This window comes from Phascolarctos cinereus, unplaced genomic scaffold (genome assembly GCF_003287225.1).
Source record: "Phascolarctos cinereus isolate Bilbo 61053 unplaced genomic scaffold, phaCin_HiC Scaffold_4;HRSCAF=312, whole genome shotgun sequence".
NCBI classification, from domain to species: Eukaryota; Metazoa; Chordata; class Mammalia; order Diprotodontia; family Phascolarctidae; genus Phascolarctos; species Phascolarctos cinereus.
Window position 1 is genome coordinate 177,389,718 of NW_027555847.1, and position 27,584 is coordinate 177,417,301.

A 27,584-nucleotide genomic window follows, 5' to 3' on the forward strand; every position below is an offset into this window, starting at 1 on the left:
CAAGTCAAATCCCTCTGTGGCTATATTGGTCTCCCTATAATGCTCCACCTTGTCCTCTTTAATGGAATAATTTGTGCTTATGTCTTCAGAATTTCATTTTGAAGAGTGGCACATCTTTCTTAAACCAACTTCCCTTATAGAGTATTTGGCTATGAGCTCTACCTATGCTTTCCCTGAATTCTGAAAATATGTATTTCCATGTATAAGTCCAATACCGCAATATCTGTGAAAGGCCAAGATGGAGTGCTCATTTTCCCAGGATTTCCATAATTTTTGCCTAGATAACCAGTTCTTCGTTATTTGTCAGAATTAGTCTTAGAAAGTCACATGCTCTCATCATTTCCTCTATACTTTGAAAGACGGATAAGCTATGGGAGGAATGAGTAACAGGAATAACCAACTACCTTTTTCCCCCTTTAAACTCAAATGACATTTATTTTAAAAACTCACTTGGCCCTTGTAGATTATACTATTGTACATGGTCAGTTAGGTTTTCATTTGTATGGGCTTATCTTGTATTGTCTTTATAATCTCCCAATTAGACCATGAACTCCTTGAGGTCAGTTATTAGTAATGATACCTTTCTGTGTCTTTCACTCAACTTATTATAATGCTGTGGAATAGGCAAGAATATTAAAATGGATTCATTATTCTCACTATGAGCATGCTCCTCATAGATGATCTTTTCATAGATTTAACTATTTTCCAATTGTAAATGTGTCAAAGATGCTCAGAAAGTGAAAGCTAGCCACAACTAGACCATTAGGTACATTGCTGGTGACTGCCTGACAGGTGGGAAGCCATATTGCCAACCTTATTTCTTTAGAATTAGCCAAGTATTTTTTGAGTACTTAATGTGTGCCCAACACCATTCTTGGTAAGTGGAGTCCATGTTGGCAAAATGACTGGTATTGATGGAGTATATGTTGATTTTTTAAAAAAGCTATTTTAATATGGAAGTCAAAGCTCTGCTTGCTGAGTGGTAATTGACAGTTTCTTGTCAAGGAAATTTCTTTTGCATCCTCTGCCAATAATTTTTCTATGCATGGTCACCATCAAATTTATTTGTGAAGTGTTTAATCTATTGTTAGTCTCTAGTATTTATAGTATGGGGAGAAGACTACTAGTAATAATATATGTAAACATACAGAATTAATAGGTCAAGAATGAAAGTTGAGTGGACAAGAATTTGATTGGGAAGTGCTTTTTAGAGGAATTGAGATTTAAATGTATTTTTAAAGGAATCCAAGAGGGAGAAAGGGGGATATTATGAACCTGAGGCCAACCATGAACTTATCTGCTTGCCTTACCAGATAGGAAGTAAAAAGGAAGGGAACAAACATTTATTAAGTGACTACTGTGTTCTAGACACTGTGCTAAACATTTTTTAAAAATATTATCTTATTTTAACTTCTCAATAACTCTGCAAGATAGGTGCTATTATTATACCCATTTTCCACATGAGGAAACTGAGGCAAACAGAGATTAAATGAATTGTTCGGAGTCACATAACTAAAAAGAGTCTGGGACCTGATTTGAACGCAGGTTTTCCTGGCTCCAGACCCATTGCTCAATCCATTGTGCTACCTAGCTGCATAAGGTCAAGTGTTAACTCAAGAGAAGACAGGCTAAGGTGGTAATACCTAATGGCAGAGTACTATGGTGATAGATGATTAGGTTTGGAGTCTTTGAACTTGGGTTCAAATCCTGGCTTTGATAATTATTACCCACAGACAAGTTATTTAACCTTTCTAGCACTCAGTTACTCCTCTGTAAAATGATAGGGTTGGAGGTTCCTTACAGTTCTAAATCTATGATACTATGAATTTTGATTTCTCAGAGCTTTTTACCTAACAGCTGTTGAACTCAGTCAGAAAGTATATACTTCCAAAGCATTATTTGGGTTCTTATTTTTTTCTTTAATGTTTTGTTTGTTGATTTAAAAAATAAAATAAAAATGTCACTTCCCAGTGACTCTCTGTTCCCCACAGAAACATTCTCTGTTAAAAAAAATCAGTTCAGACAAACAGAATGACACAGATTCTACCTTATTCTTCACCTGTTATCTACAACCTCTGTGCTGATAGGTGGGAGGCAAACTTCATCATCAAGTCCTTTGACATTATAATTGGTCATTTTCTTAAGCACAATCATATTCCATTGCTTTCATATACCATAATTTATTCAGCTATTGGAGTACCCATATTTCATCTAGGTTTTTGCTATTACAAAAAGTGCTGCTATAAATATTTTTTGTATATATGGGATTGTTTCCCCTGTCTTTGACTTCCTGGGTGTATTTGTCCAGTAGTGGTATCAATGGGTTAAAAAAAATGTATGGTTTAGTGATTTTTGTTTTAGTATGATTCCAGATGATTTTCCAGAATGCTTGGATGAATTTCAGCTCTTCTAGTACTTATCATTATTGTCTTTTGGCATCTGCCAATCGAATGGATTTGTAGCAAAATGAGTTGTTTTAATTTTCACTTATTATCAGTGATTTGGTGCATTCTTTCACATAGTTGCTGATCATTTGCATTTCCTTTTTGGAAAACTTCCTGTTCATATTCTTTGACCACTTTTCCATCAGGGACTTTTGTTTTTATATTTAAATCAATTCTCTCTATAACTTGGACATTAGATCTTTATTGGAGATTAGCTACAAAAAAATCTCCCCCTCCCCATTTAACAGTTTATCTTAGCTCTAGCTACTTGTTCATGCAAAAACTTTTCAATTTTATGTAAGCAAAATTGTCCGTTTATTTGATTACCTCTTTGGTTAGTTAAAAAGTCTTCTCTAGCCATAGCTGTGGTTTCCCTGCTTTTCCCAAGTGAGTTGAATAGAGAATTAAAAGCTTTGTTTGTGTATTTGAAGGAAACAATGTTTTCACTAATGAAAATTTGACTTTGAAAGAGATGACTCATCAGTGGCATAGATGGGAGAATAGAGTCTAAAGGCAAAAAGGAAGGAGGGTCAGGTGGGAGGGAAGGAATCTGATGTTATACTTCATATGTTTTCCTCCTATGCATTCTTTTCTCTTTTTTCTCCTCTTTCAACCACTCCTCCTCATCCAAATTTCTCATTAGTAGAGGCTTATTGCATGTTTTAGTTTGATGAAAGTGATAGTTTATACCATGACAGGGGTTTCAAAAGAAGAGCTTGATAATCCCAATCTTCAATTTATTGAACATCTGGTGCTCATTGACTATTCAGAAGGCCTTGCAGTCCTTTCTCAAGCTATTCTTGAGGAGAATAACTGGGATAGTAATGGCTGTATTTTATTAAAAATTCACGCATCTCTCCTTTCTCACTTGAGAAGGTAACTTGACATTCCAAGGACTCAATAAAATAAAAAATTGGTTTCTGGGGAAGAAAATGTGGGGTAACCCCAAACCAAGTATTCACAGTCTTCAATAGATAATTCTCCAATATGGAGGGCACTAAATTGCTGGTAGTCTTTAGTGGTAATGCTTGTATGGAACCTTCATGTCTGGAGAGAAAACATTCAAGAGTCTAAACAAAAATGCGTTGGATGATTAATACACAATGAGAAAAAAATCCTAAATTTGCATGTCGCCTTTCTTCTGAGAAAGCTCAAAAGTACTCTGCAAACATGACCTCATTAATCCCTGGGAGGAAACTCTAGAATGGCTATGAGAATAATTAATCCAGGGAGGGACAGAAGCAGACTAGCCTCTTAACCAGATTCATGGGAAATGCCACAAATGAATGAAATTATGTGTCATTGCCATCCAAGGTTGGGGATTACTGAGGGTCTGTTAACACTAAACTCCTTTGCCTATGTATACTGCATGGCTGAGTTAGCTTTATAAAGTTTATGTCTTTGAATTAAAAAGATAAGTTACAAAATAATCTTTTTTTCTAATGGTAATGTATACAACACACCTTTTTCAGGTTAAAACAAGCTACATTTAGGATTTGTGTTTTTAATTTAGGCTTTTCCTAATAAAGGCAGCATGGTACAGAGGGGGAAAATGTAGCTTCCTCTTCTGTAAAATAAGGGGATTGGATTAGATGACCTCTAAGATCCTTTCTGATTCCAAATTTATGATCCAGTGTGGCATAGTTAAAGCCTCTGGAGAATGTTGGGAAAATACTATTCATGGTATCATATGTAGGATTTAGAACTGAAGGGACCTCAGAGAACAGCTAGTCTAAAGCTTTTTTCTTAGAGATGAGAAAAGTGAGACCACCTAGAGTTGAAGTGATTCATCTGGGGGGCACACAGGTAACACATATAGCATATGCTCTGGAGCTACACTCCCAACCTGTACTTGAACTGGCATGCTGGGTTTCCATGGAGGCAGCTGCTATAATTCCCATTGGAGCTCCAGGGGTAGTTCTGAGATGTTGAGGGTGATTTTCTAGTACTACAGCTCATGGGTCCCTAGCAGTGTGCTGGCTTCCATGGTTACCAGTTATCCATTAGACAGACAACTAACTTTTAGAAAGGAGTATTTGTGAAAGTGTATTAAAAGAACAGTTGATCTAGCTCCACCCCTCCCCCAAAGTCTGTAGCACATTTTATCCTCAGTACATGCAAAGTCTAGGGTACAGTGGGCTCAGGCTTAGAGAGGACATGTGGCAAATGGGTCCCTCATGGCTTCCAATTTCTAGAAGTCCATTTTTCCCTCTTTGTGGAGGTTGTTATGAAGTTTCCCTTAAACCTAGTATAGTTTTAATTCTGCATTCCTTGGAGAATCTAGAAGCTGCCTTTCTTCAGTGTTTGGTTTATTCCTGCCTCCAGATACAGACTGCCAATCACTGTTGCTCTGGGGACAATGTTGGGGTGCTGATGGGAAGTTCCAAATCTTCTAGTCCTTTAAAATAGACAAAGTCTTCCTTGGCCAAGGTGAGGAAGGAAAAGATCAAGGCTGAAGCTTTTCTCAAGGCCATTTAACTCTTTCACACTACAAATCCTTATCCTGTATCTGGACTTAGTGTTAAATATAATCCTTAAACTACCTCCCCTCACTCCACAAATTCTTTCCTAGGGGTTTATTTGGGGATTGCTTCCTCCACCAAGTTGCTAGATGCTTAAATAATGCCTGATTTTGAAGTGGTTTTATTTAGAAACAACAAGGTGTGACTGAATTCCTTTAGCCAATCAGAATCATTCTCTCTCTCTCTCTCTCTCTCTCTCTCTCTCTCTCTCTCTCTCTCTCTCTCTCTCTCTCTCTCTCTCTCTCTCTGTCTCACACACACACACACACACACACACACACACACACACATACGCTCTCACTCATGCACAGAGTTGTGAATGTTTGATTTAGTGGAGATGTCTAGGCAGTGTTCACACCTAATTCATACCTTCATACCTCTGTTTCATTTGATATGTATTCTTAACTGATAACAGTACCAAGGTGTTTTGTTATCATTGTTCAGTCATTTCAGTCCTGTCCAACTCTTCATGATACTATTTGGAGTTTTCTTGGCAAAGATACTGGAGTGGTTGGCTATTTCCTTTTCCTGCTCAATTTATGGGTGAGGAAACTGAGGCAAATGGTGTTAAGTGACTTGCCCGGGGTCACATAGCTAGTAAGTGTATGAGGCCAGATTTGAACTCCAGAAGATGTCTTCCTGACTTCAGGCCTGGTGCTCTATCTGCTGTTCTACCTATTTGCCCCAAGGTGTAGTGTCTTATTATTTTAGCTAGGGTAGGGACTATTTGATTTATGCCCCATATTTACAGACAGAGCTTGGATGCAAAACCAGGGTATCCTATTCCAAATCCAGCGTTCATAAAACCATGCTGTCTTTTCTTCCTACACTATTACTATTAGGAATAGTACAGGGAAAGATGAATTCTGTAGTACAGAATTTGTGATGTTTATTTTTTTTAAAGTTTCCAGTGAAGACAGCCAAAATTTCTTATTTTTGGTTTCTGTCTTCAGTAGTATATGAGTTACATGCAGTCAAGCTGCTTGTTCTTTTTTTTTTGTCCCTGAATACTGCTCTCTTGCCTAAATTTCTTTAAATTCCCACAGACACTGAGCATTGTCAGAAATTCTTAGCAAAGGAAGCTCTGGCTTGTAGACCTCATCATTATCATTTTCTCAAAATTCAGTCAATTTCAAGGGAAGTTTTGCTGGAAAAATTGTTGGAAATTATTATGACAAAGTGGAAGCAGGAGATACTTGCCAGGCCAGAGTCTATTCCCAGGTCTCTGTATATAATTCCACTGACCTCAGTGACAGCTGATTTCACTGTATTTACATCTGCCAGAATACCCTATCTACCAGATTAGCTAGTTGATCAGAATCATTATTTTTCAAATCACTGAAGAATCTTTGGAAAGAAGCATCAGTAGCCATTTAACTCTGGCACAGCTACAAATCTTTATCCTGTATCTGAATTCAGTGTTAAATATAATTGTTAAACTACCAAAGTGTTCAATTTATTGCACCTTATTTTGTTCAATTATCTCTATTTGGGTTCTTCCTCTCTCCCCATCCCCCACTCAATACTGTAACATTTGTTTCCCTCTTAAAGTACCCCTTTGTTTCTCATGTTTTATATGCATGGTGGTACTGTGAGAGACTTTGCTTACTTGGAGTTAAAGAAGAGGCTGTAATATTTATGACCATTACTTCACTCTTTTCACTAATCCATAGGATACACTGCTGCCAGATCAATCTTCTTAAAACATTCAGGGCTATCCAAAACCTAGTTCCTGCCTACTTATCCAACTTTTTATTTTTTATTACCATTCACCTAAGTTATCCCTCTGGTACAGCCACATGTTGGTCTACCAAATGTGCCATATTTTCCAAACATGTCTTGAGTATCTGTGCCTTTACTCACCAGCTGCCCTTCTCACCTCTCTTCACTTGTATCTGTGCCTTTTCCTTCTTCATGTCCAACTCACATCCCACCTTTTCTATTTGACCTTCCCCTACCAATCTTGGCATGAATTGATCATTTTCTCCTCCAAATCGTGGTGCTCTTGTTTTAAGGATTCATTTGACACAATGTATATTGCCTTTATTATATTTACTTTTTATGTATGTTTTTATTATCATGGGAGGCAGGTGACCCTAGAGCCTAGGGCCTAGACTCTTGGGCCACATCAGAAGAAAACAAGCTATGGCAGGCCTGGTCAGGTTGAAAGGATTTCAACTACAAGACCAATGGTCTTGTGAAGACTAGTATCATGGCATATTGAGAAGCACTAGGTTACTTCCCCTAGACTTGGGAGAACTGGGTTTGAATGTTGCATGGAGTCTAATATTCTAACTGCTTGGTGGTAGACAAGTCTGGATTTTGGTTTTCTCATCTATTAGAAAGGGGGTAATATTTGTATTACCTCCCTCTCTTTGTTGTTCTAAAGAAGTTACTTTTTAAACCTTAAAATGGAATATGAATATGTGCTGCTATTATATTTTTAGCAGGAACAAGGATTGTGTAGAAATAGACTTGAGGTCTAGCCTCTTATATTTGCTCTGGAACTAAGACTTTAAAATTTTCTAAACCTGTTTCCCTACCTGTATTACCTAGCTTACAGGGCTGATAGTGATAGGGACTGGGACCTGTGATTTCATTGTTAGAAGTAATTCCTGGATAAGGACATGCCTTCTACCAATGAGAGTTGGCACCTTCTCTGCAACCTAGTCTTAGAGAGCTGCATAGAGGACTAGAGGTTAGGTGTCTTGCCCAGGGTCACCCAACTCATATGTGTCAGAGATAAGACTTTAATTAAGACTGGCTCCAAGGACAGTATTCTGTCCATCACACCATATTGCCTCAGCAGGTTTGATATGAGAACAAATGAGATAAAATACATTAAAATTTCATAGATAGATCACGTAAGGATTAACCACTAAGTTGTTATTTTTAATGTCATTTTCATTCCTTTTCCCCCACAAAAGTTCATGATGAATATTTGCTAAGGCAGATGGGCTATAATTTATATCAGTGCAGGAAAAATCCACATTGATAAAATCATGGACCTTGTGTAATCGGGCTCTCACCAAGTCTGGGGTATTTTGCAAGGTATTGCTTTTAAAGAGAGAAAGTAATTCATAACTGGTAAAGAGAATTCGTGCTTGAGCAGTGTGAGGGCTGAAACTGCAAGAGCTTCTCCAACGGCTATGTGTGGTCCCAGACATTCTTCAGGAGAGACTCCAGGGAAGAGAGAACGACTTTGGAAATCATCGACATGTCAGAGACACAGATTGCCCCTGATTGCCACCTTGCCTCCCCAGGGTCTCAGGAGATTTTGCTTGGGTGAGATCTGACCCTCTTATTTTGGTTGAGCTGACATCTCATCTTGTTTCCCTTTTGTACATTGTCTATAATCTAATCTACAGTGCCTCTAATTTGTGGTTTGCTGAATAAGTGGGTTTACTGGCTACTTGATATTTGTGATGTTCTTTTAGGTAACCAGCATTTGGTGGGGAAGGCCAAGCCCAAGGATGTAAGCTAAGGGCTAGCTAGTAGGGAAGCAGATTTTGTTTTGAAAGAAAATGGTACCCTTAGATCAGCAATACCTTAAGGGACCAGACAGAGATAATTCTCTTCTGATACCTCTCTTGAAGTTGGGTAAGGGAAAGAGCAAGCAGTTACTCATGACCCTCTCTTACTCCCCTGAGGACTGCCTTCTTTGGAAAGGGAAGGGTGAGATTCTAGATATCTCTACCAGTCTCATGTCCATATATTTAGACAACCCATATGGACACAAACACATCATGTGTCCTTTCTCTTCAGTTCATTTGCAAGCCCCTTGAAGAGTGCCTGACATATAGTAAGAACTTAATAGTTAATGATGGTAGTAAATACCCAAACTGTGCTAGTACCTGTAACTCTCTGAAAGGCATGTTTTCTTGTATGGCAGTAGTGTCTGTTTTGAAAACCTTCAAAGGTGGGTGGTTCAGAAATTAAACAACTATGGTCATCTATAGTGAACTGAGGGGGGCAAGTGTTCCATCCATTCTAGTCTCCTTGTTCCTACAAGTCACTCTTATTGTATTTCCCTTAAATGACAAAAATGAAAAACAAAAATAAAAACCTACATCAGTTGATACACAGTTCCTCTTAGATAGAAACCCAAACCAAACTAGACTAGAGTTTGATTGCCATAAAGACTGTCTTTATATAATTTTTTTTGGTGATTCCATAGCCAAATGCTTTGGGAAGAATATAAAATAAACCTGATATAGATTTCTGCTTTATGATGTATTTTTCCCACTGACTGAATCTAAACTGACTCTACTGTTCCAGTGGCTCTGTGACCTTATTGATGGAGGTGTTAGCTTAAACAATAATGATCACAACTACTCATGCTTGCCCATCCTATACCTAGACATTTAAACTTCAGAAATGATTGTATATTGCAAACAAACATTCATAGTGTGTCCTACTGTTTTGGAATGTAAGCTCCCATAGGGAAGGAATTATGTAATATACTATGCCAGAGTTCTGGGGACACTTTTGTGAGAGCAAAGTGTCTATTCTGAGCCCTTGAAAAGCAATTTTACCTTCCTTGGGGCTCAATGAAAGCTAGCTAGCTGTTTGTTCTTTAAACACAGATTGCTACAACCAGGAACCTGGATACAACTTCTCCTTTGAGTCCCTGTGCCCCTCTATCCCCAAATCCACATCCTTAGATCTGGAGTGGTTTTATGGGAGTAAGTATGAAAATGGCTCAAGGCTGTCAGGTAAACCATAAAAACGTCTTATTCCCAGCCTGTTCTGGGGGATAATCCTCAAAGCACTTTTACTATAAACTCTAGTCCCCAAGCTCCAGAGGATCCCTGTGGATAGAAGTGTATTATAAGTGTGAAGTAAGAATTTTATTGATGTCTTTTGTTTTTGCAGACATCCTTGCAGAGTATTGGCTTTATAGTGAGATCTCTGGGTCAAAGAGTATAGACATTGTAGAAACATTGTTTTTTCCCTGCAGAAGTCTAAACTGTTTTCCAGAAAGAATCAATTCATAGCACTATCAACAGTATTGTTAGTGTGCCTGGCTTTTTGTAGCCTGTCCAACATTGACTTTTGCCATTGTAAGTTTTCTGGATAAAATATTAGATTTATTTTGCATTTTTGTTAGTTATTTGAAGCAATTTTCAAATGGTTGTTAATAACTTGTAATTCTTCTGAGAACTATTTTTTCCCTTATCCTAGAACACTTATCTGTTGGATAAACAATTTAACATTTCATATAATCAAAATTGTCTTTTATTTTTCCATAATCTCCTCTCTCTTCTGTTAAAAAATTCTACCCCTAATCATAATTATGAAGGAGGGAAGAAAGGAACAAGCATTTATTAAGCACCTACTATGTTCCAGGCACTGTGCCAATTGCTTTACAAATATTGTCTCATTTGATCTTCACAACAACTCTGTGAATTAGGTGCTATTATTATCCTCATCATTTAGAGTTAGGAAACTGAGGCTGTCAGAGGTTGAATGACTTACCTAGGGTAACACAGCTAGTAAATGTCTGAGGCTGGATATGAACTCAGATCTTCCTGACTCCACAACCAGCACTCTATACAACTGTGCCACCTAGCTGCCTCTATTCATTTTCCTCCTCTCTTCACCTTAAATAAAATTACCTTTTTTTTTAAATATAAATTGAATAGACATTTGAAACATTATGGTATAAAATGCTTATCTAAACATATTTATTTTTCAGTGATTTGGATGGGGGAGAGGTCCTTTTATCATGTTCTTCAGCAGTTCTTGCGTGTTACTAGATTTATTAGTTTAAGTTTCATTATTTCTGTTTCATGCTTATCTAGTTCATTTTACTAACCGATTTTTCATCTTGTACCAAAGTGTTGTTTTAATTATTGTTGATTTATAATGTAATTTGAATCCTAGAAGTAGTGGTCCTCTTAAAGTCCTACTATCCCCTCCCTCTCATTCTTTCCCTTTAAGCTATAGACCTTTTTTTAATTCATAAATTCTTTGATTTTCTGTCTGTATATCTAACTTTATAAAGATTGGTATAGCACAAAACCTGCTAATTAATTTAGGTAGCAGTATCACTTTTGTTGTACTGGCATGGCTTAACTATGAGCAATGGATATCCCTCCAATTGTTTGTCTTCCTTTGTTTACATGAAGGGCTTTATTGTTATACTTACACAAGTCATGAGCATGCCTTGGAAGACTGAGAGAGATTTTCTGGCTTTGCAGTTAGTTTAAGCTTGCTTTCACATTCTGTCATTCTTTCAGGTTTTGTTATTATAATGCAAAATGTTTGTTTTTATGGATTTATTATATTACATTTATAGATTATTTTACTGAGCTTATTAATTATTTCACTTAGTTTATTTACTGATTCTTTGGGGTTTTTCAAGTAAACAATTATAATCTAAACAAATGGAGATCATTTTGATGTAATCCTAATAAAGCTGCTCTCAGCCCTAATCTTCTAACTTCCTTATAGGTCCCACGGACCAGTAGGCCTACTGCCCCTACCTAGCCACTGCCCCCCCACACCAACTCAATATCCTAACTTCTTTATCTATGCCTCACTGCTCACTAGAACAGGGTGTATCCATGAACTCATGTTTCTCACAGAAACAGCAGGCATGTCCATGTGATGGGATCCCAGCCACTGCCTCTAGCTAGCCACTGCCCCCAGACCCATTCCTCTTATTTCCCACAGAAACAGCAGCTGTGTCCATGCATTCAACCACAACCACATCCATCTAGTCTCAAACAGGATCACAATACTCAGCCAATCAGAAAGCAGCACCACCAGAATGCCCAAGCAGGATGTGGACCCTAAAGCAATGGAAGGGACTTTCTCTAAGTAGGCACCTGTGCAGTAATAGCAAAAACTGCCCTTTATGTGAACTTATGATGTAGAGAAGCTTATTATAATATCATTATCATATATACATACTCCCCACTGTGTTTTTCTGAATGCATTGTGGGTAATCACATGTATAGTTCCACTGAGGCTGGGACCTCTCCCTTATTACTTCTCCCTTAACAAACCCCTCCTTCATTTTTAATATTCGTGATTTCTGTTATGTAATTGCATCTTTACACTATAAAAATCCATCTTGCTTTCACTAAAGTTGCTGGTTCCTCTTGGAACTTAGCTGGCTTTGTGAGACGCATTAATCTCAGTAAATACCTGTACTTGGATTAGAGGTGGTCTTACTGAAGTCTTTGAGATGGTTCCACCACAACACAGCATGAAACCACAGCAATTTCATTTCATCTGCTGATGTTTATGCCTTTAATTTCTTCCTTATAATTCCTACTACTGGAGTAAGCACTCATTATTTGACAAAAATTGCTGGGAAAACTGGAAAGCAACATATAGATTGACATCTCACATCTATGAGCATAAATTAACATCTCACATCTCAGAACAAGATATGCTCCAAATAGATATGACAGATTAAAAAAAAAGGTCATATCATATAAACAAATCAGAGGAACAAGGAAGATATTTCCTTTCATATCTAAGTATAGGGGTAGAGTTTATGATCAAACAAAGGATATAGAAGGTCACAGAAGATAAAATGGACAATTTAGATTAGATAAAATTAAAAAGGTTTTGCACAAATTAAACCAGTGAAGGTAAAATTGGAAGGGAAACTGTTAAGTGGGAAAAATATTTACAGCAAGTTTTTCTGATAAGAGTTTCAAATCCAAGATATAGGGAGAACTGATTCAAATTTATGAAAGGCAGCTTATTTCCCAATAGATAAATGCTGATTCCAAGGTATCAGCCATATGGAAAAAACCCCCCTAATAATTAGAGAAATGCAAATTATAGTTACTGAGGTGCCACTTCATACTCATTAGATTTGCAAATGTTGGAAGGGCTGTGGAAGAGGAGGACTTAACAGTGGACTATTGATGGAGCTGTGAATTAGTCTAACCATTTTGGGGGAAAAAACCCCCAAATTTGGAACTATTCCTCAAAAATCACTAAACTCACTCCCTGTGATTGAGATATCACTATTAGGCCAGTATACAAGAGAGATCAAGGAAAGAGTATGAAGACCTATATGTTTCAAGGAACTCTTTTGGGGGTGTGTGGCAAGGAGCTGGAAACTAAGTGTGTGCCCATCATCTGGGCATATGATTGAACAAATTATGATTATATTAATATAATGAGTTATTTTTGTGCTATAAGAGATGCTGGACAGGTTCACAGACAGTTGGGAAAAATTAGTTGGGAAGAATGCAGGGCAGAATCAGAACATTTTATACAATAACAATGACACATTGTTACAATATTGAAAAAGTTAAGAACTCTTAATTACTGCAATGAACAATTATGTTTCCAGAGGACCAATGATGAAGTGTGTTACTGACTTTCTGACAGAGGAGATATGATTGATTCAAGATGCAGAAATAGACATGGTCAATGTGGGAATTTGTTTTGCCTTATTTTGTATGTTTGTCATAAGGGTTTCTTTGCTTTTCTTTTTTTTTAAACCTGGGATGAATAAGAATAGAGTTGCCAAAAAAAACCCAAACCATAATGGAAGACCAGAAGAAATCATAGACAAGAAGAGCTGCTTTGAATCTACATTTTGAATTGATTACACACTGCAAAATAAAAGCAAGCTGGATAAAATGGAGATTCTCAGTCTCATACATAGTCCTTTCCTTCTGTTCTACAATGCTTATGGAAATCATAATTTTTTTGTGCTTTGTGAATTTCAGAAAAGTAATGTCTTTCTCTTATCTTACTGCCACCACTAGCATTTCTGGAACAATGCCAAATAATAATGGGTAGAAAATGCATCCTTGTTTTACCCTTTTCCTTACTGGAAATTTTTCTAGTTTTATTGAGTTGCAAATAATTCTAGCTTTTGATTTCAGATATATATATTTAAAAATAGTAAAATGGCTTTTATATGCCTATGCTTTGTAGGATTTTTACCATAAATAAATAAGAGTTGTAATTTTGTGAAAAGATCTTTCTGCATCTGTTGAAGTGGTGATATGGTTTTGGCTGTCTTTGTTTTTAATATGCTTATGTTGTGCTCCTAATGTTGAACTCTTCTTGCAAACCCCGGTAAAACTTAATCTTGGTTGTAATGAATATCTCTTTTTGCCTGTTATCTTTTAGGTAGAATTTTATTTAATAGGTTTTTACTCATATTCATTAATGATATTGAATTGTTCTTTCTATGCTTTTGCTCTGTGGTTTAGGTATGAAGACCATATTTCTTCCATAAAAAGAATTTGGTAGAATATTTTCTGAATTATTAAGAATAATTTGCAAAGCATAAGTATTAATTACTGTTTACAAGTTTTATAGAGTCCATCTGTAAATCCTTCTGGACCAGAGTTAGTTTTTGCTTCCCTTTGATACTTATTTTATGATATTTTCCAGTTTTACTTTCTGAGATTGAGGAGTTGTTTTTTATAAATTCTATTTTATGTTCTGGTATTTTGGACATTTTGTGTTTTTGCAGATAATCATTAATTTCCTCTAAATTCTTGGATTTGCCAACATATCATTGTTCTTAATATATTCTGATAATTTGTGTTTTAGAAATATTATTTTCATCTCTTAAATATTGGGTTAGAGTTTTTTTGTTAATATTTTCAGAGAACCAGCTTTTAGTTTTGTTCATTATTCCGTAGTCTTTTTAAAATTTCTCCTCTAGTTTTGAGGATTTCTTCTTTTGCATTTTTGTATTCTTCCCTATTTTTCTCTATTTTAAAAATTATTGTGCAGAGTTTATTCTTCATGTTTTTCTGTTTTGTTAATATATATTTTCATATCTGTCTGTCTGTCTGTCTATCTATCTATCTATCTATCTATCTATCTATCTATCTATCTATCTATCTATCTATCTATCTATCTATCTATGACCACACAGGCTGATTTAGCTGAATCCCTAAAAATGTTAATATGTTGTAACAACATTATCATTCTTTTACATAATTGTTCATTTTTCTATGATTTATTCTTTGAGAAGTTCATTATTCAGTATGTCATTATTATATCTCCTTGTAGGTCTATATCTTTTATGCTCTTTGTATTAATTACTTTTATTGTGTTTTTGTCTGTAAAGGAAGTCTTTAATATTTTTACCTTTTCATATTTATAATTTTGTGTTCTAGCACTTGGTCTGTTTTTTTTTAAAGATACCATATGGTGCAGAGAAATATGAATATTCTTTAATGTATCTACTGAATAGCAACAAAAAATTTTAGGTCTAACTTCTTCAACAAATCAGTTTATACTTTTACCTTTGTTTATATTTCTCTTAGATTTCTCCAGCTCTAAGAGGACATCAAAGTATTATGTAGTTATTGCATTACTATCTATTCCTTTTTCCAATTTAGGTAGCATTTCCTTTACGGTTTTGGATGCTATGCCATTCATGCACATGCATTAGGCATTGATTTTGTTTTGTTGTCTATGAAATGTTTAAACATCATGTAGTTCTCCGGTTTGTCTCTTTTAACTCTGTGAAATTTTATTTTTGCCTTGTCTGATATATCCTAATTGCAACACTTTTCTTGGAATCATCTGATAAATGGTAAATTGTGTCCCACATTTTCATTTTTATTCTGCCTTCATTTTTACATGTGTTTCTTGTAGATATCAAATTGAATTATGCTTTCTTATCCCTTCTGTCTTTTTCTTTTGTTTTGTTTTGTTGAGTTGTTTAATCCATTCACATTTAAGTCTATGTTTATTAGATTGGTATTTTCTTCCAGTTATTACTTTCTCATTGTTTCCCCCCCCAATCCTACTTTTCTTTTAAATCAGCACTTCATCGCTGTAAATGTTTTTTGTTCCATTGCTTTATTGCTAGTCTATTCCACAAAATCTCTCCTTTTTAAATTTACCGGCTCCATTTCAAGTCTCTTGGATTTACTTAAATTATTAATTTCCTTATTTATGTGATTTCTCCTCCCCTCACCCTGTATCTTTTTGGCCTTTCCCTTCCCCCTTAGAAGTATATAGTTAAAAAAAAGTATATAATTTCAAGGCTCTCCTCATAGGAGAGTATTCCAATTTGACGTATTCCAATTGGGGTTCCAGTTATAGCTAGGACACCTGAGGCTTGCTCTTCCTTACTAAATGATTAAAATTTTCTTTCCCCCTTCTATCTACTCCACCGATGGTCTACCAGTATGGATGGTACCTAAGTAGAAAGAACCCAGGGGTCAGATAAGCCCAAGTTCAAGTCTTGTCTCTGTGACCTTGGAAGTCACTAATCTCTTTAGGACTCAATTTCCTTTGTAAATTGAAGGGAAATGAACTAGATGACCTTGAATGCCCCTTCCAATTCTGAATCTGTGATTATTCAGAAAACTCCTGTCCTGTTCAGGTGCTATTCAGACTTAATGAATCTATTGGGGTGCCATACCTGAACCCCTTAGGGAGACCAATAGACTCTTGAATAAAAGAAGACAAACTTTTTGTCTGGCCAATCTCTCCACCAGTATTTACCAAAAAGAAATGATCAAAGATTGGTTTGTTTCATCAAAAATGCCTATCAAAATACTCCAGTATAAATATGCTACCAAGTTACACTTTTGTCTCCAGGTACTACAATTTCATGCTGAACTATTCAGAATTATTCTTTCTCTCAAACTCTTCAGCTTTCAGTTAGCTGAAGACAGCCTTCCAATGAAAATTTAAAGAGCCTACCCATTTTCCATTATTTAACTAGCAACTGAAAGAGTGCATGGTTTTCTGAAAAGGTTTGCATTGGGCACAAGTTTATAGTAAAACTGTCAAGTATATAATATCTGCTATGCTTGTCAGCAGGGTGGCTTCGTTCATCATGCTCTAGGAAGTCAGAATGACTTTTGGAGGAGCTGGTAGTGGCAGTGACTGGAGAGGCAACAAGGAGAGAGCGATGGGCTTGGAATCACAAAGACTAATCCTGCCTCAGACACTTATTAGCTTTGTGTTACTGTGCAAGTCACTGAAACTCTGCTTCAATTCACACATCTGGAAAATGGGAATAATAATACCTGTATTCCTTACCTCACGATGCTTCTTTGCGAACCCCATGCATGAATTCCTCTAAAGTGGTTTATAAAACTTTAAATTGTTATTTTAATGCATTGTTGGTAAAAGTAAGAGGAAATGAAAAAAATGATGCTATATGAATGGGACCCATTCACTTGACTCTAGCTCCTGGGAAAACCTAATAATCCAGGATTCTTTAGGAGATTTTCTTACATGTGTACAACAACATTCTGGAAAAATCCACTGATGTTTCAAGAGAGGCAATGTGGCGTAATGGAAAGGGAGCTAGACTTGAAGATAGGAAAACCTGGATTCCAGTTCAGCCTCTGGCACATGGCTGTGTGATCCTGGGCAAGTCATTTAACTTTTCAGTGTCCCAAGTTACTCTTTTAAACTTCAGGTTAAAGAGAAAGTGCTGACCTGCATTGGAGGAGGAAGTTTCTCACCCAGGCAGTTTCCTGTGCCAGTGAAATCACAAATCTTGACCCTCTTGGTGATTCAAGAAGATCTCTTTTCCCTCCATCAGTCTTGACTTGCCGAAGAAAACACTTCTTTTAAAGTGAGTGGGAAGAGAGGGGCTAATCACACCCTTTTGACAAATTGATGTGTGGTCATCTGCTTGATTCTCAGTTGCACACACAGTTGTCTTTTTTTTTGTTGGATGGCCTCTGCCTGCAGTTTGGATGAAGTAGGGTCTGTCCTTGCCAGGTGTTTAGCATTAGTGTATGTTCTTGAAACATCTGCTACATCCTGCTCCCAGGGTGGCTCAGGGCCAATATGGGGCTAAATAAGTTTGTAAAGGAAAGAAGTGATTTGGGCTTAAAGATGTCAGAAAGCACCACTTAATTAACAGTCTTATTAGGGAAGTATTTATGGATGAACTGTAGAAAAATTCTCATTCTTCAGCTTTTTCTTCTCATTCATAAAGGGAACAGAAAGAAACTTGGCATTCTTATGGATCTTTCCTGAAATTAAGGAAACAATTGTACTAGGGGTAACAATTGTTTTGGTGTGTGCCTGTGTTTTATGTCATTCTTTTGCATCCAGGAATTGATGGAGTCTTCCAGTAGTTAATTCGAAACAGAAGTACACATCAATGCTTGTGTAATACTTATCTCTTGGTGGTCAGGGCATTTGAAAATTTGATAGGTCACATCATAAAAACTTGGAATTGAAAGGTAAACAAAAAAAGTCACCTAATCCAGCTCCTCCTGATGCATGGATTCCCTTGATAATATCCCTGACAAATAATCCCCTGATCTGTGCTTGAATATCTCCAGTGATGGAAAAATGACTATTTCTTCTGATAATCCATTCCATTTTTTAGAAACTTTGTTCTTCTCTCCCTCCCCATCCTGAGACCAAATCCCTGTAACTTCTATTCATACAACCCTTCCTCAGTCTGAATATCTCTAGTTCTTCAATTTTGTTCTCATGTGATGTAGCCTCTAGTCTTTTTGCCAACCCAGATGCCCTTAAATTTGTCATTTAATATCCTTTTTAAAATGTAGTGACAGAACTGGATACAATATTTGAGACATGGTTTGATGATGTCAGAATACAGTACAGTAGAACATTGATTCAGTAAGCACTTATTAGGCATTTACTATATACTGGGATATAAAAAAAAAGACTAAAATGAAATGGTCTCTGAGCTAAAGGAAGTTGTTTTACTTACGGTTCTGAATTAAGGACAATCACCTAACTCTGGTGTCTAGAAGACAGTTTTTTTTCCCCCAAATCAAAGCAGAGCTCAGAAAATGGTCACAGTGTCCTTGCCCCATCATCACCTACCCCCAAATGTCACTTTTGTGGTAGGATTTCATCTGCACATTCCTGATGTGTTCTTCCTCTTCCTCTTACCCCCTCCAAGGAAGAAGAGTGGGAGAGTATGATTAAAGGCAGAAATATTAAAGGGGGAAGTAGGAGGGATGCAACTATAGTGCCCTCTATTTCTTAACAGCCACAGTCTTGCTCCTCATGCCCTATATGATAGAAATAATTAAAGGGAACCAGTTTGAAGACACTAGTATCCTCCTGCTTCATTTGCTAAGGTGGGAAGAGGGTCAGGCGGAACCCTTTTTTAATGCAGGAAAGGCATGCAATGGGTAACAGGCAATTTGGTATTATACTTCTGTTGAGGTAGCTGTAGATATTGAGAGGCAATGTTTCATAATTGATAGAGAGCCATCTTCAGTCAGGAAGTTTTGGGTTTAAGTAGCAGTGGCAACTACAGGGAATTCATTTAACTTCACAATGTACTAGTCAACTCCCTAAGAATATAAATTGCAAAGTACCTGCTGGTCGTCTTTGGTAAAGTTTCTTCTCTGGGAATTCCCTATGCCAATGAAATCGAAGGTCTGGTCCAAAACAAAGCAACAAAAATAAAAGATCCTGAGTTTGAAATCTAGGTCTTTGCCTAGTCAGCTGCTTTCCAGTCATACCTCTTCACTCCTTAACTTGGATTAAAAAAAGAAAAAGTCAGCTGTACCACTATAGGACTTTACACATTAATTCCAACTATGCTTCCACTTGATGGACTTGTTCCATTGTTCCAACCAGTCTGGTTTTGTTTATGGATGCTAATTTAAACATCTAACTTATTAGCTATTGATCTCAGCTTTATGCCATGTGTAAATCTGTTGTCTACAGTCTACATCTCCATCCAAGTCATTGATAAAAGTCTTGAACAGAATAGGACAGCTTTGTGGAGTTCTACTACAGACCTTCCTGATGGCTGAACTTGATCTATTCATCATTACTTTGGGATGGGTGTGGTCTGCTAAATTAATCAACTAACTGTAGCCACCTAACAAAGGTATCAACTATTTCACTGAATTCAGGTGAATTTAATATCTATAAACAAAAAATCTTATTCTGATATAACTTGATCTTACTGAACCCATACTTGTTAGTAATGATTGCCATTTCTTTTTCTAGATACTGAAGAGTCTTCCCTTCCATGTCTTTGATATTCCATTCTAGTTGGGTTCCGCACCCCCTCCACTGGTAGGTAGAGCATCAAGCTCACTAGCTTATAGTTTAAAGACCCTGCCTTCTTTCTTTTTTGGGGGGAGTCTGTTCTTATAGTGCTCCTCTCATTCTCTGTGATTCTTCAAATATTGCAGAAAGTGTTTTGGCAATCTCATTTGTAAGTTTTTATTTTTCCATATCTTGTAGTCTGTCTAGGCCAATCTACTTAAGCTTCTCAGGGACAGTTAGGTATTCTAGAGTCTCATTTTTGTTTGCCTTGAAGATCAGCTATAGCAGTATTAGTATTAGATGTGCTTAATCAACCCTTGGTTGTATTTGTTTTTCCAAAGGGTGTGTTTCTCCACAGGTCAAAAAAATAGCTTGTCAGGAAACAAACTAGAGAGTAAGGGTGGAGACTAGTGTTTTAACATGATCCCTAGAGCAAAACAGTTTATGAGAACATGTTCATAATGTTTATGTGATCTTTTTGAGGGTTTGGGCTCCATTTTTTCTATCTAAATGTATCATTAGCAGAACCAATTAACTGACCTCCCTTTTCAGCTAGGTGGCAAAATGGATAGAGTGCCTGGAGTAAGGAAGACTCATCTTCCAAAGTTCAAATCTAGCCTCAGACACTTAATATCTGTGTGACCCTGGGCAAGTCACAACCTCGTTTGCCTCAGTTTCCTTACCTGTAAAATGAGAGCTGAAGAAGGAAATGGCAAACCACTCCAGTATCTTTGCCAAGAAAACCTCATAGGGAGTCACAAAGAGTAGGACATGAATGGAGAACAACTGAACAACAACTTTCCATTGGAATGATGGATAAGTGGGTTGACTAACATTGTTCTAAATTGAAGATGGAAAAAGGCCAAGGTCTCCCACTGCATCCAGCACCATTGCCAGTTGTCCTGACCTATGTTTTGTCATTAGATTCCTGTTGACTGTGGAGGAGAGAGTGAGGCTGGTGACTTTGTACAGCCCTGCCTCACTTAAATCCAATTCACTTCTAAGTCAAGACATCACCCTCCTGATGTCATCGGTCCTCTTGGGGATGAAGAGTGAACAACAAGAAATTGAGGATAAGAGTGGCTCAGGACTTCTCAAGAGAAAGAAGTCAGTCACTTAACGGTGTTAACCCTTGTCTGTTCTGGAAGGATGTTCCTGGAATAAACTTTTCAAAAATGGAAACCAAGAGCATCTTTGAATAGTGCTACAGTTTTGGGCCTATAATTTCTCTTCCTTTTAAGTAGATGAGGAACTGGATAAAACATTTTGTCACCTTAAAATATAAAGCATTTTTCCTGTAGAAACTTCTAGATTCTGAAAGCCTTCTCTACAACTCACAATATGTACATGAGTGTACAACACACATACATACACATGCATACAGAAACATGTAGATTTTTTAGTGTTTTAAACTCTATTACTATTGTATTAGATTGTTTAGAGATGTTTGTCATTTTATTCTTTTTGTTCTCCCAGATAAATTTTTTAGGTGCAGTTAGATACATATGAAAATCAAGACAGTGGTTTCAATTCAATACTTGATGAGTGAGGCGATAATAAGGTGATAAGTGAATCCCTTTCAGAAATGGTGGAGCCCTGCTTGTGCAAAAACAGAGGTGAGAGATGGAGTGCTGTTTATAAGGAATAACTGGTGGGCAAATTGCTCAGAAGAGAGTTGATGAAGAGTAGTATAAGACTGTAAAGTAGGTGGTATAAATATTGCTGAGGGCTTTACAGGGAATAGGCCAATCAGGAGCCTATTGCCTGAAATAGGGTGGTGGTAACTTTGTAAGTGTGGAGAAGAAGACCGAAGTAATGTAGAATTGATGAGACCTGGCAACCATTTTGATGGTGAGAATGAGTGAAGGACTGAGGATGATACTAAGGTTGTTTATCTGAGTGACTAGATACATGGTGATGGCCAGCAACAGAAATAGGACATTTTGGGTGAGGAATGAGTTTGGGAGAAAAGCAAGCTCTGTTTATTGGCATGTTGAGTTTGAGATTTGGCTTTCATAGTAGTTTGTTCCTAGACGTGATAGCTTGTTCTTCGAAAGAAGCTATAACGTAATTTGCTGCTTGTTCTAATATAGGACATATGGCTGTTAGATGCTACCACTACTACTACCACCACTACTACTACTCTGTGAACAACAACAATAATAATAATAGCATTCATATAGTATTTTAATATTTGCAAAGTACTTTAACTATATTCTCTTATTTGTTCCCCACAACAACCTTGGGAGGTAGGTGTTATGGTCTCCATTTTTCAGAGGAGAAAACTGAGGTGGACAGATTAAATAACTTTCTTTGCACAGGGACACTCAACTAATAATTGTCTGAAGCAGGATTTAAATTCAGGTCTTCCTGACCCAAAGACCAACTCTGTCTTCTCTGTGCCATCCAGCTGTCAAGATATTCAACACTTGATGCTCATGTAGTTTATGGAATTCGTAACAATTGGCAGAGGAAGAGATTTGTCAGTAAATTTAATGTTGTAATGGTGGGAAGTTGATTGAATAAATCAATCAAATAGCCTGCAGTCCACTTAAAGTGATAAGATATAATGATTTGATGCATTTAAAGATTAGAACACATCTCACATGTTCCCTAGGTTTGAACAATGCCTGATCACTTCCCTAGGTGTCTTTGGATTGGCTTGAGGGAATTGATCATTTCCTCTGGGGCCTGAATAAAATCATTGAGCTAGTTGAAATCCAGATCAAGTGTTGAGTCAGAGTGGGGAACTGAGAGATGGTTCCACTTAAATCTTTGATGGGTGGGAAAGGAGGTGCAGAACCCCTGGCATCAATTTTGATCTTTTCTCCCCTATACTCCCCATGTTGACCTGAACAGCTTAGTGGGCTTACAGGAGGATTTTGACTTTATCCTTCATGACCTAGAAGTGTCCCCTGAATGGTTGATAGCTGTGTCTGAATCTAAAATGAAGACCAGACTCCATGCAATAATGAAAATAGATTCAGGGTCCTACAAAGAACAGACAGAAAAGTTATAGTATGACTAAAGGGAATGCTATGAGTACCCCATAAAGGGGAGACAGCCACCAGGTGCTATGAGTTACCCCCTTTGCTGTATCTAATTTCCAAGCTTAAGCCTATTTTCTCTTGGTTTCTATAAAGTGAATTTGTCCTAGACTTTGGAGGGGAATGTTTGTGCCAACTGTAAGGACTATACACCTGCTTAAAAGCTAATTAGATCTGGCCACCTAATTCTTAGCTGATAATAGGGCAGGAGATGTTATTGCATTACCCCCCTCCCCCCCAAAAAAGCACCTGCATTTTAAATTCAGGGCGGGGGGGGGGGGGTAACACCACCAAACTAGCCCGACCTTCTACTTTCTTGATAAATGTACTTAAGCATTTATAAAGACATGATGAAATTAGAAACCTTCAATTGATTTAATTAAGCAACTGAAATTAATGAGTGGATGAGTGTTGCCTGCAGTTAGAGACTACACATTTAACAGCTGAGGAAAGTAAACAATCAATAAGCTTTTGGGATTAGTTTTCTTTTTCTCTCCTGCACTGGAATTTGTTTATAAACAACTAGTCTTATCAGGAGAATGTTCAATTTTACAAGAAAGAAATCTATTTAAATTAGCAAAGTGGATTGGATTTTCAGAGTTCTACCAGGGATAAGGTATTGTCAGGTTTCAGCTGATCCTTACCTGAGGGTGCTCCACCCAAAGGAAGGTAAATTTTGATGGCTGAAACCTACCTTGATATCTTGGGGTTTACTGGCTATACTTCTTTCTTAAAGATGGTGTATTAAACCCAATTCACTCTGGCTCTTATTGATTGGATAACAATAGATCCCAGCCTAAGCACCACTTAATGATTTTTTTTTTGGCCCTAGAGGCTCAGAATGAATGTAAATAGTAATTGTTCTCTTTTGGCCAGAAACCCTGAGGGTCTTCCCCTCCTAATTTGATTTTTTAAAAAAATTTTTATGAAAGGGGCCATCCCTCCACTCACTTCTTAAACAGCCCTAATCATTGATTGGGCATTGTCTCAGTCTAAGTGAGAACTCAGAAAAACCTCAGCTTAAAAAAGGCCAAGGTCTCCCACTACATCCTGGGCCAACTCCAGTCATCCTGATCTATGTCTGGCCATAGGACCTAGATCACTCTGGAGGAGAAAGTGAGGCTGGTGACTTTGCACAGCCCTCCCTCACTCAAATCCAATCCATTTCCAAGTCATGGCATCATCTTCCTGAAGTCATGGTCCTCTTCCAGAACAAAGGACAGACCACATTGTCTGATAGGGGTGATACTTTCAGAGATGGATATGGTAAACATAATACAGTGCCCTTTTCTTTACAAACCACATTAGAGACAGGATCAGAGATTAAGAGCTGGATGGGACCTTGTTCACTCTTTTTTTTTTTGTCCTGTATGACCCTATTTGGTTTTGTCATTTCCTTCTCCTCATTTTACAGACGAGGAGCTGAGGCAAACAGGATTACATGGCTAGCAAGTGCCTGATTTGAACTCAGTAAGATGAGCGTTCCTGACTGCAGGCCCGATAATCAATTCACTGTGTCACCTAGCTGCCCATGGAAGGTACCTTAGCATTCAGCTAATTCACCTAGTAGATTTTGTTTTCTTTGCCTGCTCTTAGCTTCTGGTATTTAAGTAGGGTTCAGTGAGGTTTTTAAATAGACAAGATCAGCATTTGTCCATCCTTCAAAGATGATAAACTAATTCATATAATAGAACTTGAAAGCTTAATGGTACCTGAGAAGTCATCTAACCCAATTATCTCATTTAGAGATGAAGAAACTGAGTCACAGAATAGGGAAATGAGTGGCACAAAGTCACACTAGAACCTGGTGTATAGAACTCTTTCTACTACCTAACATTTCCTTTACTTATTTGCTGCTGTGGGGAAGGGGGTGGGGGAATGGTAGGAAAATCCATGGGTTACCCTGTAGGAGAAACCCCCATGTTGTACTCCAGCAGTGGAATGTTTTCTGGAATAACAGCAAAACTGTTATCTAGTGTTATTCTCCTTCATATGCTACATCCAAGTAAACTATCATTACTTTTTATCTCTTATTTATTATTTCCATTCCCCATTCTAGGCTTTCACTCAAGCAAATTGAATTCCCACCATCTCTGCTTGAAGAAGTCTCTGCTTTTTTAACTCCTTCCAATCAGGTGCTACCTTGACTATTCTATCACCTTAACTTAAAAGATTCTTCCTTACAGATATCAAAAGTTGCTGTGAGTCATTAGAAATCAGAAGAGTGAGTCAGGGTCACTCATATACCTTGCTGTTTCTGATCTACCACACACCCAAGTTTTATCACCTTTGAGCAGGGGAGTAAATCTTGAATTCTCAAATTCATCGAGCAAAATATCAAGTAAGGCCCTTTTACTTAGATTTTATTTATTTGCTCATTTATTTATTTGTCTATTTATTTTACTGCATGCCAGAGGTTTGTGGGAGAAGGGGCTCCTTTTTTTATATCTTTACTCCTACTCTGGCTATAGAAGTTGCTTATGAAGTATCTACATCTACAAGTTATTTGTTTTCATGCCGGTGTCACATTGAGACTGTCTTCTCTTCATTCTCATTATACTCTAGTGACTCTGGCCTCATTTTACCCGAATCCAGTATAGCTTGTGTACACTTCATGAAATGCTTTAAATTACAGGGTTATGCAGGCCATTACCCTAAGTCATCAAAACAGCAATTAACTCATCAGCCGTGATATTAGACCAGCTGTTTGTCTGAGAGACACTATATTAGAACCCAAGCTACAGTATGTTTTGTCCTGCCTAAGAATGAGCTTTCATGAGGCATTACTAAATGATGATTGGGTCCTACCATAAGGAGAAAGGTAACGAAAGAGAGCTTTTTGTTTGATGGAAAAGAGGAAAAAAGGGAACCTGTTAGGGCTTAAATTTAAGGGTGCCAGTTATAGATGAAAACCTATTGCATTGGTGAAGGTCCATAATATGGAACATTGTCTATGACATCAGGGTTTTTTTTTTATGCATCCATAAGATTTGATATATATATTTTTTTCTTATCTCCCTTTAAAAAACAATTTTTCTTTATTGGGTATGGATTCCTGGGGGGTTGGGGGAGGGGACAGGAGGTAGGGAATTCTAGCTGATATGAAAATTAAAGATACTAATAAAATGTATTTTAAAAAATTTGTTGTGTTTTGCTACTTTGATCTTACTGCGGATTAGTTAGCACATTAAGGGACTGTTCCAATTAGGTATTCTCAAGGATAGAGTTAACCTTTTTGATTACAAAAGTATAGAACTTTGGCACACCCTACTTCCTTTCCCTGAGTATTTTCAGGTGTACTTTGTCTTATGCAATAAGCACATCCCTAAAAAGTTGTGCGGAAATTTAATTTTCATAGCCATAATCCCTTTTTAGATTAAAAAGTACTCATGCAGTTCCATGAAAGCAGTTATATGTGTCTTATCTAAATTTTTCATCTCACAGTGCTCTGACCACAACAATAGGCATTTACTAAGTATTTATTGAACTGGTAGAGGCCATGTGATGAAACAGAGAGCTGGACTTGGCACCAGGAAGACCCGGCTTTACTTCTCGCCTCTGACACATACTGGTTGTGTGACCCTGGGAAAGTCAGTTAACCTTTCAATGCTGCCTGAAGGCAGCTCTCCAAAAATATGAGAGGAGGTGCTGACTATATTGGAGTGGAAATTTCCTCATCTAGGGAGTTCCTTATACCAATGAAATGACAGAGTCAGTCCTTATTTCCTTTGTTGAAATAATAAAAGATCTGCAGAATAACATTTTAAAATTATGATTAATTGCCTAATTTATTAACTTCATAAGTATGGGTTTCCACTGTTCATGGGTTTTTTCCTTCTGTTTTTATTTTTTTTTTCATTTATTTATTTTTTGGAGGCAATTGGGGTTGTGTCAGCATATGTGACGCTGGATTTGAGACAGGGCCAGCGCTCTATGCACTGTGCCATCTAGCTGCCCCTCATGTTTTCTTAAAGCAGGGAACTCCTGCTCTTGCCTAATGAAGATTCAAAGGTCAGAAAACACATATTTAACTAAACAGAGTAATACTCAAAAGTAAAGAACGAGGTATTGTTGATGCATAGTATTTAGATTGCACATGTATTATTGTTTCAAAACCTATTATGCTATTACTATAGTATTGGGAAATCAAAGTACTTCCTCTCTCTCCCAACATCTGGAAATCCACTTGGAACCTAGTAACTTAATTCTTACACCATAAAAGTATAGAGTTCTCCACTATCTTTATACAAAGTAAAACATTTTAAGATAATTTTAGCTTTTTTTCTTTAAAAAAATGCTAAGCCTATATGGTCAAAGTAAGTTGTAGTCTAAAAGTCTTTGAGGAATAGTGTATCTGATGTTTATCATCTCCCTTTGAAAATATGCTGATAGTTTTTTATTGTTAAATGTTTATTCTGTTGTCTGTCTTGTTCAGTTGTGTCCAAGTCTTCGTGACCCAATTTGGGATTTTCTTGGCAAAGATACTGGAATGGTTTGCCATTTCCTTCTCCAGCTCATTCTGCAGATGAGAAAACTGAGACAAACAGGGTTAAGTGATTTGCCCAGGGTCACACAGCTAGTAAGTGACCGAGGTCACATTT

General features: G+C 37.1%; 1 protein-coding gene across 3 annotated transcripts in view; it reads left to right on the plus strand.

The window, feature by feature from the left end:
- LOC110218798 (uncharacterized) overlaps positions 1–27,584 on the plus strand; it is a 99,151-nt gene that overhangs the window by 12,646 nt on the left and 58,921 nt on the right. Inside the window, exons 4-6 of one of the 3 annotated variants that reach the window (XR_013486002.1) lie at positions 19,607–19,797; positions 19,895–19,963; positions 20,489–26,689. The exons of 1 other annotated variant lie outside the window; for it this stretch is intronic. The gene's annotated coding sequence lies outside the window, so the exon portion shown is untranslated. Of the gene's footprint in view, positions 1–19,606; positions 19,798–19,894; positions 19,964–20,488; positions 26,690–27,584 lie in introns of those variants that run through there. One more of the 3 variants, XR_013486003.1, reaches the window with a different exon arrangement.